The sequence below is a fragment of the Notechis scutatus genome, chromosome 4, assembly GCF_049901735.1.
Source record: "Notechis scutatus isolate UNSWTSFEM ecotype Mainland chromosome 4, rNotScu1.2, whole genome shotgun sequence".
NCBI lineage: Eukaryota > Metazoa > Chordata > Lepidosauria > Squamata > Elapidae > Notechis > Notechis scutatus.
The window spans coordinates 71,496,743-71,511,173 of NC_142012.1; the positions used below are offsets into that span (position 1 = coordinate 71,496,743).

Consider the following 14,431-nt stretch of genomic DNA (forward strand, 5'->3'; position numbering starts at 1 on the left):
AATTTAAAAAAAAATAAAGCATAAGATCTCATGGGTGAGTTCCCATGGTCATCTCTAAGGGTTCCGTTATAAAGCTCGCCGGGCAACCTCCCGCCACAGATCTGTCCAATTGACAGAAAGCTATGGGTGTTCTTAAAGTTCTCAGTCCGATGCCCATATTTTTAACTACTTTCATGTTAATTACACACCTCGTGCACCCGAGTCCAACAAGGCCAACATCTCTCCTCGGTCCCCGATGTAGGCTCCCTTAACTTTATTGGGATGGTCATGGGCCCTGGGTAGGACTTACCGAGGCGTCATCCTCTGAATCGGTCTCGTTCTTGTTGAGTAGGGTTGGAGGTCCCAGCTCCTCTCCCGCCGGGAGGGCGACCTCTACAACCACCCTCGCCTTCAGTCCGGTCTCGCGGGGCTTGGTTGAGGGTTTTTCGGGCTTCCTCCCTGGACCCTGCATCTTCGGTGGGACCAACTTGACTCGGCACTCCGCCATCCGGTGGCCCCCCTTCCCACAACGGAAGCAGGCTGTGGTCTTGGCCCTTGCCGCCATCCCTCCTCTTTGGGGAGTGGAGGTCTCTTGGAGACGTGGGGGGAGTAGTTTTCTCCAGCCAAGGCCTCCTCTGCGTCTGCTTTGAGCCAGATCAATATCCACCTCTTCCGCCAGCAAGTACCACGACTGCAAATCACGTGGGTCCCTCCGGGAGATGCACATGTGGTATACATCTTCATTTAAGCCATCTTTGTATGTTTCCACCAGGGCCTCTTGGGGCCAGCCCCGGAGACAGGAGACCAACTGCCTGAACTCCTGGGTGTAATCTAACCCCTTGGGTTAAGGTTTTCATTTTGATTCTAGCCCTTCTCTCTGCCAGGAGGTCCTCAAATCTTCTCCTCAACGCAGTCATGAAAACATCGAGGTTTCGCAGTTGGGGGGAGTTATCATTGAACAAAGTCACCACCCAGTCTGCTGCCATCCCTTCCAGGGTCCTGGTAACACATCTCACTTTGGCTGCTTCAGAATTGAACTCCCTTTCAAATTCTGCCATATAGCTTCCCACTTGTACCAGGAAAAACCCCAAGTCTCTGGGATTTCCTCCAAATTTCACATCTAAGGGAGGCAGGGGCGTCTTCCAGGAAGCACACCTATTTCTGGGGCTCCCCAGACAGCCGCGGGTGGCTGCGCCGGCGTAGGCTGGGCTAGGGGGGTGGGGGTAGCTCGACTTCCCCGGGCTGACTTCGCTCCCTCTTCCCCCTCATACCTTGGAGCCGTGCCGGGCTTTTCAGAAACATCCATAAGGAATCTGCCGCCTTGATCCAGCTTGCATTCCATCTCCTCCCCCTCCTGCCACAGCCGTTCCTTCGCACCCCTCCGTCTTACAGTGATTCTGGGAGGAGGGGGGTCGTCCCGATCTCTCCAACCAACCCCCAACGACCATCTGGGCATCTCAGCTGGGGTTTCTTCCAGAGTCAGGTCGGCCAGTAGGTCAGCAGCCGGCATCTCTGGTAGCAGCATTGGCTGCCCCCCCACAGCTCCCTGGTCCTCTTCATCGCTGGCTGGAGACGACATGAGATGAAACCCCCTCAGAAGAAAAGTTGCTGTTTTCTCCGGGTGGGTCGATGTCTGAGTTTCGGAATAATGTCAGACTGTGCTCCTTCTAAATCCCAAGAAAGAAATACTCAGACTCCATGGTGTAGAGCAGAATTATTCTTTTACTGGAAATTGAATGGTAGCAACAGAATAAATTCGAAACTGAGATATTGGCGGGTAAAATGCATATACAAAGGGATAGAATTGCTCCCCCCTCCAAAGATCAAATGATTCTTCCAATTAAAACTTCTGAATAGGATCATGTGGTCATCTCCAGGTGATGATGAGGCTACTGTCAGTGACCTTGACATATTTTGATAAAAGTTCGCAGCTGCGCAGAGAAAGGACAGAGGCTAGCGAAGAAATGGAAAGTTAAAACAAAGAATCCCCCCTCCCTTTCTTAACCCAGCAAAGGAATGCAAACACCTCCTGCCTTCTTCCCCTCCAAGATTCCCCCCTCCCACCGTTTCATGCCAGCCGAAAGAGAGAAAAAGAGCATAGCAACAAATAAGCAATAGTTAGGGGTGAAGATATCTTGATAGTTAGGGGTGAAGATATCTTGAGGCTGACAGGCCAAGCATGTTGATCACCTGATCATGGGGATGCAAAATGGTAACTCTGCAAAACGGTCATAAGTCACTTTTTCAGGGCCGTTGTAACATTGAATGGTCACTAGCTGTGCAAAGAGGTGGTTTCTACTGTGGCCTCTTTGATCGTAGGTGGAGATCCCAAAACATTTGGAGAAGAAAGATGGGAAATCCGACTCTAGTTCAGGAGGCATCCCAGGTTGGCTGCCATACTTTCCCTTTCACTACAGAGACTGGGGGGACTGGGGGGTGGGGGGGGACGGGATCATGCTCTCCACACAGCGCCTGGTTGCCAAGTTTTATCTCCATTGGCCCTATTTAGATGGCATTTCAGGCAAGTTGGCTTGGTGTAGAAATCCTGGATGGTAGGTAGATCCCAGGGATGACTGACCGTGAAGAGTGGAGATCAGCTTTGCCTTCGTCATTCAGGCATGCTTGGATAAACCCTCTGCACCCATTTCCTTCAATTCTGAAACACAGAATCCATTCACACAACAGTCAGCCAGCTTTTCCAAGACATTTTCCCCAAATTTCCATCAATTATCTCTTACGGCTTCCAAGCTGAAATGCAGTGTGATTTTTTAAAAATGCTTATGCCTAAGTAGCATTTAGGGATCTGGATAAACCATGTATGGGAATCTTTGGCTGAATTGATACAGCTCAGCAATGGAAACCTGAGTTATTACCCTGTTTGCAGTGAAGGTAGGAATTCATCCTTCACATGAAATTTTCCTCAGAAATGGTTTACCTCATAACCCATGCTAACTACAACTCCTATAACCCCTAAGCAATGATGTCACTACAAGAGGAGGGGGATTTTAATGCAAGTTAACTGGCCACTATCAAAATGGCATTTTATTTTAGCATTTCTTAAATGCTAAATCAAATTCTTGAAAACGGTAAAATTTAACAAATTGGGAGATTTTTTCCTAAACCAATTGTCATCTTCCAGTCCCCTCAACTTATTTCTCTGATTATGGTGAACTCTAAAACCATTTACCAGGTGTTGGGATATTGTTTCTTAACCCTCCAATTATTAGCAAAATTCTTTATTTTCTATTATCCTCAGTCAAATTTCGGCTTCTGAGTGAATTCAGCCTATGAAGACCCAAGAGGGTCTGAATGAAAATCTGAACAAAGACAGAGAAAGCGTATAACAAACACACTGTCTCCCTTTCCAGCTTATTGCATTTGTGTGGCAATTGGATGGGGTGTTATGATGTAAATCCTGTAAATTATTCATTGATTTTTTTTAAAAAAAAAATGCAAATAAATTTCTTTTTCTTCCCAATAACGCGGTCCTGAATTTCTTTTGATGCAATCTTTAGGATGAAAAAAATGGCATGAACTCGATCACGTTTGTTGTGTTTATTGAATTGGCTCATTCACTGTAAAAGCCACTCACCTTGCTGCCAAAATAATTGCCAATTTCAGAAAACTGAAGATCAATAAAAAATTTAAAAATTTAAAAAATTTAAAAAAGCTTTCAGTTGAATAGATTTGTGATGGGAAAGATACCTAGCTCATATATAATGTTTGGCCTAATTCCAAATTCCTGTATTGAGACCTTTTCCAAAGTACAGGATATTTGTCAGAGAAGAGATCAATTTGATGACAGAAGCAAAATAAATAAATAAATCCAGAAAATGTCAAGCAATATGAAAAAAGGAGGTGAAGAATAAGAAAAAATGACTGAGGAAGATTTTGTTGCAAGGTAGAATGCCTGACATCCTTCTTCTCTTATCCATTATGGTGAGGCGGCTTCCATCATCGTGAAACCTACATACCGGAATCTACCAATTCCCACATCACCATCATTGATGGGAGAAGATGTGAGACCTTCAGCCCTGGTCAACAATGTGATGGTTGGGATTTCAGCCATGGCCGTGATTTGTCCTTGGGCAAAAGAAGCACAGATTGAATATTTTAATAATAATGAAATAGTAAGCAAGAAACAAAACAATGAATAAAACTGAGCAACCCATCATATTAAAGCCTCCTAGTTTTCTTTCCTGTTAGCTTCCATAGTCCAACCACTCCTACCCAAAACCCCAAAGCAAGGAATGCAAAACAAAAGGCATTAAGAGTTAAATAACAATCGCAACAATAATAAAATAATATATTTAAAATAGAAAAATAAAGAAAAACCGACAACCAAATTAGTTCAAAAACTTACCAACCATCACACTGTCGTGCAAGGCCTGACATCCTCCGTTCATCAATGGTGATGTTGGGGTTGATGGATTCAGGGATTATAGGGTTCCACCATGATTATGGTGGCCTCCAAATCTTCACTTGGTTGCTCTGGTGACACTTGCAGACACCTTTTTCTGGGGATTGAAGAAAAATAAAATAAAATATAACTGGTACATTAGTTTCTGAAGGGCAATAATAAAGCTTCTTCTTAATGGAGGCTCCATTACTGGAGGTTTTCAAGAAAACATTGGAAATGGGCACTTTTAAATCCCCCCTCCAATTTCCTCTTTTTATTCCACAGACCTTCATTTTTACAACAAGAGCTTTATCTGGGTTCTTCATTCTCAAATATTAGGTGCCAGCTGAAATTTCTGGCACCTAAACTCTTCACACTTGCTGCTAAAGTTAAGTAGATAACAAGTCTCTTGTTTTTAATTGTATCCAACCTCCATTTGTTTGCTTCACCTGTTTTCATCCTTTGCAGGAAATTCCCTGCCATGGCTGCTATGATAGCCCTTCTTCTCCCTCGCACCCCTCAGCGGTTCTCGCCCTGATGTTGTAGGAGCCTGGAAAAGTTACAATCAATAACAGGTCTGGAATATACTTATCTATCAGTTCACTCACCCTCCACTATCTCTACCCTCACATCTTATGATGACATGAAACAAATGTTCAGGTATAAATCCTCTCCTGGTTAAAAGAAAAATGGGTACTTCATGAGGTTATCTGTTATGTGAGAGAATTGATCTCTCAGCTTGATTTGTTCACATAATAAAATGATAATATGAAAAGTTGTGATACTTAATAATGGACCCCAGAAGATTTAGACTGCTTACCTGAGGGAGATGGGGGGTGATGGACCACGGAGGGGGAGATCCTTGCTGGATGGGGGGCAACTAGCCAGCCCGTGAAGTGCTATAGGGCAGATCTGGATGAACATTATGCAGCACTGTGACCTGGTCAATGCCTTGAGACAGGATCCCTGCAACCTCCTCCTGGGAAGAGTCCCAAGGACCCCTTTCTCTGGACATCTTCTTCAGCCCTTCACAGACAAGTCAAGCTTGGAGCAGGAGCAGAGAAAGGCTTTAGGTACAAACTGTAGAGTGGAAAATTAAAGGGCCTGAAAACTGCTATTTTATTTTTCTGGTGGATGAAAGAAAAAAAAATATACAAAGGAAATTTCTTTATACACTTTATTTATTTATGTACTCTTTTTTTGCTGTGAAGTATACACCAAAATAAAAACAATTCCAAACTGAAATCCCAGACAGCTGTTCTGCTGAATTCTTTCTGCAAAGGAGGTTTTATCAGGAAATCAAGAAAGACTCATACAACAAGGATGAAGATTTACCTCCCCAAATGAGAGCCGGTCAAACATGGCATTTCACATCATTCTGGCATTCTCAGGGAGGTGAACAGGCATCTAGGCTGCTGTTTGGTTCCCACAGCTTCCTCCTGACCTCTTTTCCTACTCATCTCTCTCACACAAACTTTTAGCTGCTGTCAGTAGGAACAAATGCATCAATAATTTTTATAAAGTGTCACATTCAGTAGCTGTTTCTGAAGAGCTGAATTCCTCTGAATTTTACAGAGGTCTCTTTAGCAATATTTATTGAAAGGGGAGGGAACTACAAGAATTCCAGTCATTCAACAATTCCCCATTTTGAAACATATAGATATCATTTTCTTTGATGCCTGCTTACTATCTAAATGGCAAGCATATAAAAGAAACATTCACAATTTTTCCACTATCATAATGATGTTATATCTCATGTTTTTACATTTGTTCTGGCTGTGAGATGCTCCTTTGTGTTCAGGTCTGGCCTCAGAAGGATAATGTAGCACTTGGGGATGAAGATGCAGACCAGAAGACCAGCACTGGAGGCCAGTATGGAGAAGACCTGCACAGCCACCATGTGTTTCCCTTTGGTGCTCAGGTAGGTGGGCACAAAAGTCACCCAGACACTGCAGAAGACCAGCATGCTGAAGGTGATCAGTTTGGCTTTGTTGAAGGCCCCAGGCAGATTCCTGGTCAAGAAAGCCACTGTGAAGCAGATGGCAGCTTGGAAGCCCATGTAGCTGAGGGTGACGTAGAACATGACAACGGGCCCTTCGTTACATTGCAGGATGATCTCTCCAGGCTGGGAGTGGAGGTCAGAGTCAGGGAAGGGGGAAGATGCTCCCAGCCAGATGGAGCAGATGATAATTTGGGCAGCAGAACAAAAAAGGATGATGGAGTTGGCCAAGCTCTTCTCCAACCATCTCTTTGCTCAGTTTCCTGGTTTTGTGGCCAGGAAGGCCAGCACCACCATGATGGTTTTGGCCAAGAGAGAAGAAACAACAACTGAGAAGATGATGCTGACAACTGTTTGTTGGAGAAGGCAGATGGCTTTCCTTGGTTGACCAATGAAGAGAGAAGATAAGAAGCAAAGCAGGAGGGAGACCAGGAGGATGTAGGAGAGGTCCCGGTTGTTGGCTTTGACAAGGGGAGTTTCTCGGTACTTAATGAAGATGATTAAAACAATGCCTGTGGTTAGGAACAAGAATAGGGCAAAAGAGACCAGGATGGTGCCCAGAAGTTCTTCATAAGACAGGAAGATTATAAGTTTGGGGATACATTGGACTCTTTCTTTATTTGGGTATTTATCATCTGGACACGGTGCATTTTTCTGTAGCTGAGAAAAAAAACAACCCCATATTTCTTTGTCCTTTGCATTTCAATATATATTGTACATTCTTTGGGAACAAGTGATTATCAGGAGCATTTTCCAGGGTGGATTTCTTAATATCTCCAGAGAAAGAAAATAAGTGCATCACTTTTTTAAAAAATATAGCTACAAAATATTTTTGATAGGTTATGAGATTGAGGGAAGGCTTAGGACTTGAAAGATTTCCTTTGTAGTGTTCAGAATATTGATAGGAACCTCCATTACTAAAGGTAAATAACAAATCAATTAATCTTTCTAGAGAAATTTACCTGCCAGGTGACAATTCTTGTCATACTTGCCTCAGAGGATGCTGGCGGATCAAGTGATTCCTCCAAACAATTTGGAATGGCCATTGGAGCAGTGGTGATACGGGTGCAGCCACATACAGGCATAACTGTCCATACCACTACATTGTGTATATCATATATCATCAATACCCTTTCAGTGTTCCTCAAAAGGAAACCATGTAGACTGCATTGCAATCCTCCTTTCAGGAGGTGGACCTAAAACCATTCTTCACATTTCAAGGAACTCAGGTGTTCCTAGAGAAGAAAATGTGGAAGGAAGGACACATCCAACCTAAAAACAAGAAATATTTTCTCTGGCAGTAATAAAGCCTGCCCAATCTGCCACAGCCACCTCTCTCTATCCAGCCCTTCTTTCACAGTCTTTTTGCTCTTCTGTTTAGATAAGAAATGAGGCATTTTGGAAATAAACAAGAAATCAATTAAGCTTCAAAGTGTGTTTTAATTCACACCTTCATGAGAATGCTCTGGATGGATCCAGATCCACCAGGCCTCCCATTTTCCTCTGGTGTCACCCACCTGTCTGAGTGGAGAAGGTCCCCTCCGGACAAGGAACACAGTCATAGCAGCAAACTGGCTCTCCTTCTCGAGTCCTCTTGACAAATCCAGGACGACAACTTTCCACACATTCAGATTGAGGGAAGGACTGAGCAGAAAAAAAATAGGATTGCCAAAGGAAATGTGTTAGGACTCTCCGTCCATGGAAAATGGAGGTAAAAATGGATATTAGACAAGGTATTAGATATTAGCCTCTGGTCTTCACTAAAGTAAATACAAAATCTTTCACTATTTACAAATGGTTGGAGATATAACTTTTGGAAGATTCTTCCTTTAGTTCCTCTCTTTTGCTTTGGGCATCTCACATTGGAAAAAAAAAAAAGGAGTTTATTAAATAGAAAAGTCTGGAGAGATGGAACCAGTGGAGGGATTGTACTGGTTCTGTCCAGTTCTATAGAACTGGTTGTTATGATTCTGTGGAGTTCGGAGAACCGGCAAATCACACCACTGACTGGCCCCGCCCCTCTCTGCCCGCTCCTCCCCTCCGCTCCCAGTCAGTCCTTATCGTGCATACGCGGCATCGCCTGCAGCCTGCTTTTGTCCACTCGCCAGGCCAGCCATTGCTGCATGCCTTCCACTGTGGCCCTGCCTGATCTCCCTGGGTCAGTGAGGCTCTGCAAGCTCCAGGGCCCAGTCGCCTACCTGCCACTGCCAGTCACCTTTACCCCCACCCCACCCCATTTGCCTTTTTCTGCCACCACCCACCTCCCTAACCCCCAGCAGGTAAGGCCCAGCAGCTGCGGTGAATCCAGGCAGGGGTCGAGCCCTTTTGTTGGACCCGGAACAATCACCCCTGGTTGGCCCTGCCACGCACCCATGAAGGAAACAGGCGTCATCATTTTGAAGTTGAGGGAGAATTTTGGGAAAGAGGTGGAGGGTCCTGCAGTGGCCAGCACAGCAGCATCACTGAGAAGCAGGGAAGTAGCCTTCTAGTGGTCTGACCTGGCATTCAGGCTGGAGGCGCGCTACAGGAAATCAGCGCACCGAGGGTAAGGGGGATTGCGGGGTGAGCCACCCTCGCCATGCCGAATTGGGACCATTTGGGGTAGTCCTAGGAATTGGATGAGTCGAGCCACAGCTCCTTGCCTTCTTAGCTCAGGGAACAGCCGTTTTCTGCAGGAGGAGGACTGCAGAGGGGGGAGGTCTAACTGAGCATCTCCCCCAGTGTCTTCGCCAGATTATTTGGACACTTACAAGCGAGCGCAGCTAAAGGCACTGCTGTCGCATGTCAGCCCAGTTCTCACCCCGTGGCTCCATAAAGCCAACACCAAAGAAGTGGTCAATCAGGTGAACCTGTGGTGCAATGCTCACTTGGATCTTGGCCGCTCCAAGTCGTCCGCCTCAAAGCACCTCAGGAGCCGCCGTTCCCAGGCTTCTACTCACCTGTGTTTGGTCACCACCTCTTCACCTTGATGAAGCGGCTGCCCCTGCCCCTCACCCTCCCCTCCCTTGCCTGGCCTGAGAAGGTAAGGGCAACAGTGCGGGATAGCGAAGCAGCCGGGTCCCTATCTTCCCGACTTTCTCTCCCACTCTGTGTGTGTGTGTGTGTGTGTCTCCCTGAAAGCCATGGCATGGCCAAGCCAGCAAGCTCTCCTTGGCGCTCTTCGTTACTTCTTTCATTTCTTGTTTTTGGAATCCAGACTGGCTGAACAATGATTGCCAGAAGCATCTCTTTGGGTGACCCTTCTCCTCTTCTCCTCCGCCTCCTTCTTTTCCTCCTCTCACAACCGGCGGTTGTGGCGGGGCCAGGAGGGTGCAGGCGCACGGGGAAATGCTCCGCAAATGCCAAAGCACAGCAAAACCTGGTATGGGGTGGGTGGCTGCTCACTTGAGGAGCGAACTTCTCCCCACACAAGTGCAACTTCCCGGCCCCACCATGGCCGCTGGGCATGAGAGGAGGAGGAGGAGGGTCGCCCGAAGGGATGCTTCCACTGCGGTCTGGTGATTGTTGTTCAGCCTGTCTGGATTCCAAAAGAAGAAATGAAAGAAGTAGCGAAGAGCACCAAGGAGAGCTTGCTGGCTTGGCCCAGCCACAGCTTTGATTGAGAAAAACACACACACACAAACACACACACACAGTGGGGGAGAGAGAGGGGAAGATAGGGACCTGGCCACTTTGCTATCCCCTTATCTTCTCGCACTGTTCCATTTTGTGAACCATCTATGGTTTAGTATCTCCTTCAAACTGGTGAGAATCCCACAAGGGCTGGGGAATGTGTCACTAAGAGCTTCAGGTTTGTTTGCTCCTTGTGCCCAAAATAGCAAAGAACAAGGGAATTCTGTTGACCAGGGCCTGAATTCAGATGAATTTGAATCATGATTGGGTGGAGGTCCTTTTGGTCCCATTGGGAGAGAAGCTTCGTCCTGCTTGGGGAAAAGTGTCCCCTGAAAGGGCCGGTTCATAGTGGGGGAAGTTCTTAAAGAGACCCGACCTGGTCAGACTTATCCATGCCTCTCTTTTACACACACACACACACACACACACACACACACAGAGAGAGAGAGAGAGAGAGAGAGAGAGTGGGGGAAGTTAGAGAAAGAGAGAGAGAGAGATACAGAGAGGGGGAAAGAGAGAAAAAGAGAAGGAAAGAGTGAAATAGAGGGAATGAGAGAAGAGGAAGAGAGAGACAAGAAAGGAAAGAGAAAGAAAAGAGAGAAAGGAAGCAAAAGGAGGAAAAGGGATAGACAAAGAAAGGGAGAGATGGAAGAAAGGGACAAGGAAAGAAAAAGAAAAGAAGAGATGGAGGGAAGAGAGTGAATGAGATATATGAATGGATAGATAAATACATGGAAGGAAAGAGGGAAGGAGAGAGAAAAAAAGGAGAGGAAGGAAGGACACAAACCCTGGCTTCAGAAGACTCTTTGAAGCAGCACAGCAATCTAGGGCTGGCCTGCAAGGGATCTCGGAGGTCATCTAGTCCAACCCCCTGCTCCAGCAGGAGATCCTTACAGAATCAAAGAATAGCAGGGTCAGAAGGCTGTGTGTGTGTGTGTGCTTGTGTGTTTGTGTGTTTGTGTTTATGGTTGTCAAAACTCCAAAAACAGGTCAAGGAGCTCTGGGGAGATCAGTCATAAATTCGAACACTTGCTAAGCAACTGGCCATTAAGCGAGGACCATTTGTATTTGGTTTGCCAGTCACATGGCCACATGGCCATGTCCATCTGGTCATGTGACCACCAAGCCACACCCACAAATTAAGCCACGCCCACAGAACTGGTTGTTACAAAATTTGAATCCCACCCCTGGATGGAACTGAGAAAAGATTTCAGCATTAAGTGATAACCAGCCGGTTCCTTCTCATGACCCCATTAACACGCATTTCTCCCCTCTTCTTACACCCATAATTTTAAGGTGTGATATCAGAACAATCTTGATTATTTCACGTGAACTGAAAGCCTTGGAGCTGCTTCCTAGGAGCAGAAGGCCCATTGCTCCATCCCAGGGAGGGTGAAAGGGAGGCATGGAGAGCTCTGGCCAGGTCTGGCCTCCTTAAGAGCCTCCCAGATTATGAATCTGCCTCTTTAGGGGACACTTTTCCCCAAGCAGGAGGAGAGGAAGCTTTTTTTCCCCAATGGGGCAAAAAGGACCTCCGTCCACTCACGATTCAATCCCCTTCGATACGGTCCAAGCCTGGATTCAGGCCCCGGTCAGCAGAATTGCCGCCTTCGTTGCTATTCTGGGCACAAGGAGCAAACAACCAGAAGCTACTAGCGACACATTCCCCAGCCCTTGTGGGTTTCTCACCCATTTGATGGAGGCCCTTAATTGTACGTGGTCCACAAAATGGAACAATATTGAAGCCTTCCAAGCAGCCTTAGGGAAAAAATCCAGTTTCTACTGCCCAGATTCAATTCTTGCTGAAGGTCAACCACCTTTGGGGAATAGCATCAGTCCTCTTGAAATGGGACCTCAGGCTTTGGAAAACAGAGGAAAGACACCAAACTTTCTCTTACCTTGTTGAGCAACTTTAGCCGTGAAAGAACATCTTGCTTGATAGAAAGTCTCTGTCTTTCAAAATACGCCAGGGTTTCCCTCCTGGGATCATCCCTGGGAAGAACCAAGAAGCTGGAAATGACCACATCTGCTGCTACCTCTCCATTTGGGTCCATGTAGAGTTTAAGGTCTGAAATATTGACAAACTCATTCTTCTCCAGGAAAGGATGGAACTAGAATGCGAACATGCAGCAATTTTAAAAACAGGAAAACTTTGTTTCTTATCCCAGACGCTTTTTCACATTTGAATCTTTCTTCTGTAGTTGCCTAATTTACAGACATGCTTCATTAGGAAAATAGGTGTTCCCACTATCTTACAAGTGAACGAAAAAAGTTCACAAAAATTTGTCGATCATATCCCGACAATATAGATTTTGACTAAATATAGCTGAACAACAGAAAAAAGATTTATGAACTCCCTGAAAGCAACAGGTTGGTTATCAGAAACACGGATTTGTCAAGAAGAAAATTGTCAGGGTAATCCTCTCCCAGGAAGCCCAGACAGGAAACCTGAGCTAGGCCCACTTCGCTGTAATGCTGCACTGACAGGATTTGGGGAATCAGAAGGTACAAATCTCCCACCGACCCTTTTTTTATGCAGCTGTGGGTTTCCTCCTCTTATCTGGTTCTTCCCCAGGCAGAATATCTCCTCTACCCCGCAAAAGTCATTCCCTCCTATCACTGCCCTTTCTAAATGGATTGTGGGAAAGGGGGGGGGGATATAACTCATGTGCTCTATGCAAGTCATCCTCACATATTATTTCATTTACTAAATATATTATGGAAATATGCTGATACAACTTGATCTCAGGAAAGAGTAAGAAACAATTTTGTGCTGTGATCAGAAACCCAGTTAAGTGAGGGGTGGATGGTATGATAATTAAGTGGATAAAAACTCATTTAAAAATGGTACTCAAATAATCTTTATTTTTTTTAGTCTTTGTCATGAAAGTGGGAAGATGCAACATTTTGTCGTTAAGTCATCAATTTTTTGTATGTTGTCATTAATATAATAGGGTTGATCAATCGCTATCATACAAGATTTATAACAATTTTCATGCAAACATACTTTTATCTTATTTAAACATTACCAAATTTCAAGAAAAATATTTATGATTTCCTCCTAAAAACAACTGTATGACTAAAAAGCAGTAGAAAACTATCTGGGTTTTAGGATTCGATAAATTATAGTATCTCATATAAGAACATTAATGATGCACTGGATGAAGGATTGTGCCAAGCTTGATAAGTATATAAGGGAGCCAGTTTGCTCTACTGATTAAGCCCCCGAAGTAGAAACCAAGAGGCTGTGAGTTCAAGTGCTGCCTTGGTCATGAAGCAGGCTGGGGGATTTGGGGTCAGTCTCTCAGCCCAACTCACCTCACAGGGTTGTTGTGGGGAAAATGAACACACAACTACTCATTGGTACTCAGCCCCCATACTCCTCATTTACTCCTCTGTAAAGGGTGCAATCCAAATTCTAGGAGGAATATTTCAGGTAGTGCCCTGCGTCCCAAATGTAGCACTAAGGAGGGAGGCTGGACTATCCAAAATAAAAACAGATGCATAGATTTACATTTTTGCACCTTGCTTAAAACTCCTCTTTTCCCCTACAGGTTTCAGTTCTCTCCTTACAGAAGACAGTTTTGAATCAGGACTATCTTACAAGTTCGGGGCCATCTTACAAAACCTCCTGCATCTGGGCTTCTCCAGGGAAGGGCTTTTAATGATGGGGGATGAGTTAGTGCACTTAGTGAACTCAAACAAGGCCACAAAGATCTGGAAATCCAACAAGATGGGGCTGCTCTTCCCAAGCATGTTTATTTGAGCAGCCTTTAGAGCAATGAGATATTTATATCGAATAACCCTGCCAAAAGTCCAAAGGGAATTAACCTGAGAAAGCTGCAACAGAGTTCCCAGAGCCGTTTCAGGGGGCTGATACAAAGAAAGAGCGCCTGGGCTGAGACTGGGCCCCTGAGGACAAGGGGCCACTTGAACTGCAGCTCATGCAGAGGTATTCAACTGGTTTGTATATGCTCAGGTGAACCAGTAGCGGTGATTTGGTGTGGGTTGCTGAACCGGTCGCTCTCCTAGCTTTCCCTACCATGTGGTGGCTGTGACGCAGCTCGGGCATGTACACTGTGTGTGCAACTGCTACACATGCAATGTGCATGTGCAGCAGTCCCGGGACATCCGCCTGCCCTCCCTCCCTCCCTCCCGGAGCAAGTTTTCTTCCTTCTACCAGCAGACGCGCCTCTTCCAGCCCAGCTCGGCCCAGCCAGCCAGCAGGTGGGTGGGCGGATGTCCCCGGGGCTTCTCGCCCCCCTTGTCGCGATATGCCTGCAGCAGCCCTTCGGGCCAGCTGAGCGGGGAGCCGCCGTTCCCAGGCTTCTACTCCCGTGCTTGGTCACTGCCTCTTCACCTTGCCTGAAGTGGCTGGTCCTGCCCCTCACCCTCCCCTCCCTCACCTGGCCTGAGAAGGCAACGGCAGGGGATAGCGAAGC

At 45.9% G+C, this 14,431-nt stretch overlaps 1 long non-coding RNA gene across 1 annotated transcript in view; it reads right to left on the minus strand.

Moving 5' to 3' along the window:
- Window positions 1–12,096, minus strand: part of LOC148130775 (uncharacterized) — a 33,985-nt gene extending 21,889 nt beyond the window's left edge. Inside the window, exons 1-2 of the long non-coding RNA XR_015749623.1 lie at window positions 11,888–12,096; window positions 7,895–8,021 (exon numbers count right to left, since the gene is read on the minus strand). This is a non-coding gene — a long non-coding RNA (uncharacterized LOC148130775). The remainder of the gene's footprint in view (window positions 1–7,894; window positions 8,022–11,887) is intronic.
- Window positions 12,097–14,431: the final 2,335 nt, after the last annotated feature.